Genomic DNA, 5,925 nt, shown 5'->3' on the forward strand with positions numbered 1-5,925 from the left:
CATGGTGAATAGTTTTGTTATTTCAGTTTTATTATCCATCCATGCATCTTCTTGCGCTTATCCGAGGTCGGGTCGCGGGGGCAGCAGCCTAAGCAGGGAAGCCCAGACTTCCCTCTCCCCAGCCACTTCGTCTAGCTCTTCCCGGGGGATCCCAAGGCGTTCCCAGGCCAGCCGGGAGACATAGTCTTCCCAACGTGTCCTGGGTCTTCCCCGTGGCCTCCTACCGGTTGGACGTTCCTTAAACACCTCCCCAGGGAGGCTTTCGGGTGTCATCCTGACCAGATGCCTGAACCACCTCATCTGGCTCCTCTCGATGTGGAGGAGCAGCGGCTTTACTTTGAGCTTTTTACAGTCATACGACAGCTGGAGATGTTAAAGATGTTATAACATTGCCTCCACAGTTAATAAAGGTGACCCAGTTGCTACTGTGCATTTTTTTTGGTGCAGTTTTGGACCATTAGGTCCTGAAAACCCCCCCGAATCCCCATTACGGGCCAAAAGATTAAAAAAATTGTACCACAACGTGATTGTTAGATTCCTTCAGCTCCGCACACAACGCTGTTAAGCACCATTCATTTAAAAGCTGCGGACCGCACTAACATTAAACTTTCATAATAAGGTGGGGGCCGCAAAATAACGTCTCGCGGGCCGCAATTGGCCCGTGTGTCTGAGATCCCTGGTTTAAATCATTGGTAATATTTTTGGTTAAATTCACATATTCTAAAACCATTGGGAGTCCATCACTCTCTTGTGCACAGTCTACCACGGATTGATTAGTAAGAACCCGAAGACGGATCCAACATGTGGGAGGGGTTAATGTTTTTGTTTAATGCTAAATGTTGCAATTTCTTTTTGTTTTTCTCATCAGTTGCTACAGTTTTACACTATTTACAAACCCCGTTTCCATATGAGTTGGGAAATTGTGTTAGAAGTAAATATAAACGGAATACAATGATTTGCAAATCCTTTTCAAGCCATATTCAGTTGAATATGCTACAAAGACAACATATTTGATGTTCAAACTCATAAACTTTTTTTTTTGTGCAAATAATCATTAACTTCAGAATGTGATGCCAGCAACACGTGACAAAGAAGTTGGGAAAGGTGGCAATAAATACTGATAAAGTTGAGGAATGCTCATCAAACACTTATTTGGAACATCCCACAGGTGTGCAGGCTAATTGGGGACAGGTGGGGGCCATGATTGGGTATAAAAGCAGCTTCCATGAAATGCTAAGTAATTCACAAACAAGGATGGGGTGAGGGTCACCACTTTGTAAGCAAATTGTCAAACAGTTTTAGAACAACATTTCTCAACGAGCTATTGCAAGGAATTTAGGGATTTTACCATCTATGGTCCGTAAAATCATCAAAAGGTTCAGAGAATCTGGAAAAATCACTGCACGTAAGCGATGATATTACGGACCTTTGATCCCTCAGGCGGTACTGCATCAAAAACCGACATAAGTGTGTAAAGGATATCACCACATGGGCTTAGGGACACTTAATAAAACCACTGTCAGTGACTACAGTTGGTCGCTACATCTGTAAATGCAAGTTAAAACTGTACTAGGCAAAGTGAAAGCCATTTATCAACAACACCAAGGAACACTGCTGGGCCCGAGCTCATCTAAGATGGACTGATGCAAAGTGGAAAAGTGTTCTGTGGTCTGACGAGTCCACATTTCAAATTAAATTTGGAAACTGTGGACGGTGTGTCCTCCGGAACAAAGAGGAAAATAACCATCCGGATTGTTATAGGCACAAAGTTGAAAAGCCAGCATGTGTGATGGTATGGGGGTGTATTAGTGCCCAAGGCATGGGTAACTTACACATCTGTGAAGGCACCATTAATGCTGAAAGGTCCATACAGGGTTTGGAGAAACATATGTTGTCATCCAAGCAATGTTATCATGGACGCCCCTGCTTATTTCAGCAAGACAATGCCAAGCCACGTGTTACAACAGCGTGGTTTCGTAGTAAAAGAGTGCGGGTACTTTCCTGGCCCGCCTGCAGTCCAGACATGTCTCCCATCGAAAATGTGTGGTGCATTATGAAGCGTAAAATAGGACAGTGCAGACCCCGGACTGTTGAAGGACTGAAGCTCTACATAAAACAAGAATGGGAAAGTATTCCACTTTCAAAGCTTCAACAATTAGTTTCCTCAGTTCCCAAACGTTTATTGAGTGTTGTTAAAAGAAAATGTGATGTAACACAGTGGTGAACATGCCCTTTCCCAACTACTTTGGCACGTGTTGCAGCCATGAAATTTTAAGTTAATTATTATTTGCAAAAAAAAAAAAGTTTATGAGTTTGAACATCAAATATGTTGTCTTTGTAGCATATTCAACTGAATATGGGTTGAAAAGAATTTGCAAATCATTGTATTTCGTTTAGATTTACATCTAACACAATTTCCCTACTCATATGGAAACCGGGTTTGTGTTAGCAGCACCTTTCATTACTGCCTCACTTTAATGAGGCGTATCTGATTAAATGTGTGTTGTTTGTATACAGTATTAATACTTACTGTGAGCAAGGTTTTGCATGTGTCTTCCATGCAGTTTGTGCCTGTCTTCTGTGTTGAAAACTGCAAACAAAACCAGAAATGGATGGTCAGTTAGTTACAGTACATTAGTGCATGAGGAACAGCAGAAGGAAAAAAGGAGCACAGTAGAAGGGAATAGTGCTGGGATAGAAATAGAGAGATTACTGCTAATCCCTCCATAAACGAGTGCATTTGTTTATGAAGCTTAAAAAGTCTCCCATTTAGAATATGGAATAGTAATCCAGCGAGAGATCATTTAATCATTCAGCGCTCTCATGCAGCAACGTCTGCCTAAACCCACGTCAACCGGTGGACCCCCGCGCCATCATCTTCTCAGTACAGACTCAAGTGCTGTTTATGGCCCATATTAACACTCTCACCTCTCATCCCCCTCTCTGTGTTATAATCCTCCTCCCACCATTACTATTACAGCTGCTAGAATTGGGTCGGCGTGCCTCTTTAATGGAGCTTTAAACTTGTCCACCCCTCGCAAGCGGAAAACCCGGCGTACCCTAAACATCTACATTAATCCTCTCTAAGTAGGTGTAATGTCTACATAAAGCACGTCGCTGCATAGACGCTCTAATTATACGCCGGAAGTCTTTCTATATTTTACTTCAAATTACAGAATGGCTTGCTTGCAATCTACGAGTCAAGGGTCACCAAACAATGTATGGAACTTGATGCTGGTTGTAACAGAATCAAAAGCCTCTTCCTCACAGAAATTACACAAAACACCCGGGACACTATCCTATGAGCCTTTAACACAGAAGAAAGCGAAAAGGGATATTAATGCAACTATGTGTGTTCACACACAAGTCCAATCTCTGCTACAGTTTTGATACTACTCCCCAAGACCAGGATCTAACAAGTTTGCAGAAGAGCTGTCATGTTCACAAGCAGTAACAGAGGCAGCAAGTGAGACTCACTTGTGTTGAAAAGAAGCTACAGCTTGTTTCACAGAGAAATGCCATGACAGCACAATCTCCTGTGCCTTTTACCGAGAACCAAGCGGAATGGGTTACAGTGGGGCAAAAAAGTATTTAGTCAGCCAGCGATTGTGCAAGTTCTCCCACTTCAAATGATGACAGAGGTCTGTCATTTTCATCATAGGTACACTTCAACTGTGAGAGACAGAATCAGAAAAAAAAATCCAGGAATTCACATTGTAGGAATTTTAAAGAATTTATTTGTAAATTATGGTGCAAAAAAAGTATTTGGTCACTTCAAACAAGGAAGATCTCTGGTTCTCACAGACCTGTAACTTCTTCTTTAAGAAGCTCTTCTGTCCTCCACTCATTACCTGTATTAATGGCACTTCTTTGAACTTGTTATCTGTATAAAAGACACCTGTCCACAGTCTCAAACAGTCAGACTCCAAACTCCACTATGGCCAAGACCAAAGAGCTGTCGAAGGACACCAGCAAAAGAATTGTAGACCTGCACCAGACTGGGAAGAGTGAATCTACAATAGGCAAGCAGCTTGGTGTGAAAAAATCAACTGTGGGAGCAATTATCCGAAAATGGAAGACATACAAGACCACTGATAATCTCCCTCGATCTGGGGCTCCACGCAAGATCTCATCCCGTGGGGTCAAAATGATCATGAGAACGGTGAGCAAAAATCCCAGGACCACACGGGGGGACCTGGTGAATGACCTGCAGAAAGCTGGGACCAAAGTAACAAAGGTTACCATCAGCAACACACTACGCCGACAGGGAATTAAATCCTGCAGTGCCAGACGTGTCCCCCTGCTTAAGCCAGTGCATGTCCCCGCCCGTCTGAAGTTTGCCAGAGAGCACATGGATGATACAGCAGAGGATTGGAGAGAATGTCATGTGGTCAGATGAAACCAAAATAGAACTTTTTGGTATTAACTCAATTTGTCGTGTTTGGAGGAAGAAGAATACTGAGTTGCATCCCAAGAACACCACACCTACTGTGAAGCATGGGGGTGGAAAGATCATGCTTTGGGGCTGTTTTTCTGCTAAGGGGACAGGACGATTGAGCCGTGTTAAGGAAAGAATGAATGGGGCCATGTATCGTGAGATTTTGAGCCAAAACCTCCTTCCATCAGTGAGAGCTTTGAAGATGAAATGTGGCTGGGTCTTCCAGCATGACAATGATCCCAAACACACCGCCCGGGCAACGAAGGAATGGCTCCGTAAGAAGCATTTGAAAGTCCTGGAGTGGCCTTGCCAGTCTCCTGACATCAACCCCATAGAAAATCTGTGGAGGGAGTTGAAAGTCCATGTTGCTCGGCGACAGCCCCAAAACATCACTGCTTTCGAGAAGATCTGCATAAAGGAATGGGCCAAAATACCAGCTACTGTGTGCGCAAACCTGGTAAAGACCTATAGTAATCGTTTGACCTCTGTTATTGCCAACAAAGGTTATATTACAAAGTATTGAGTTGAATTTTTGTTATTGACCAAATACTTATTTTCCATCATAATTTACAAATAAATTCTTTAAAATTCCTACAATGTGAATTCCTGCATTTTTTTTCCCATTCTGTCTCTCACAGTTGAAGTGTACCTATGATGAAAATGACAGACCTCGGTCATCATTTTAAGTGGGAGAACTTGCACAATCGCTGGCTGACTAAATACTTTTTTCCCCCACTGTATTGACGCAACTAAGTTTGTGTTCACACAGCAAAAGTTCCACCTGTGATACTACTCTCCAAGACCAGGACCTGACACATATGCAATAGAAGAGTTCTTATTAAAGGCAGTGTACAAGGTGCTATGGTATTGAAGGCATTTAAGCAAGACTTGCTTCTCTCCCCCTGTTGTGTTGACAAAAAACAAAAGCCTCCGTCACAAAGCAAAATAGTAGAACCACCACTTATGCTTATTACACAGAACTAAGCGGGGTGGGATATTGGTGCCTTTGTTACAGCTCTGATAATACTCCCTAAGACCAGGATCTGATACATTTTCACAAGAACTGTCCCTTTTAAAGATGGCAAGCGAGACTCACTTCTCCCACCCTGTTGCCTCTTTCACACAGAAATGCCACAACATTTTTCAGAACATTAGGTAAGTGGAGTTTATTTCCCTATGCCTTTCACACAGAACCAATGAAGTGGAATATTTACGTTACTGTGTGCACTTTCATACAAAACAGAAGTGTAAATCAGGTATTTAAAGTTTGCAGAAGAGCCTTGCACCCTGGCATATGGATGTCACTCTTAGGCCTGGCATGGCTGTTTAGCTAGAATATTGGCAGTGTGAAAGGGGCAACAGCTGTAACAGAGGCGACAGGTGAGACTCACTTCTCCCGCTCTGTTATGCTGGCAAGAAGTAAAGACCTCTTTCAAACAAAATATCCGTAAAAGTTGTGCCATCATTGTGCCTTTCACACAGAACCC

Source organism: Nerophis ophidion, linkage group LG11, assembly GCF_033978795.1.
Source record: "Nerophis ophidion isolate RoL-2023_Sa linkage group LG11, RoL_Noph_v1.0, whole genome shotgun sequence".
NCBI lineage: Eukaryota > Metazoa > Chordata > Actinopteri > Syngnathiformes > Syngnathidae > Nerophis > Nerophis ophidion.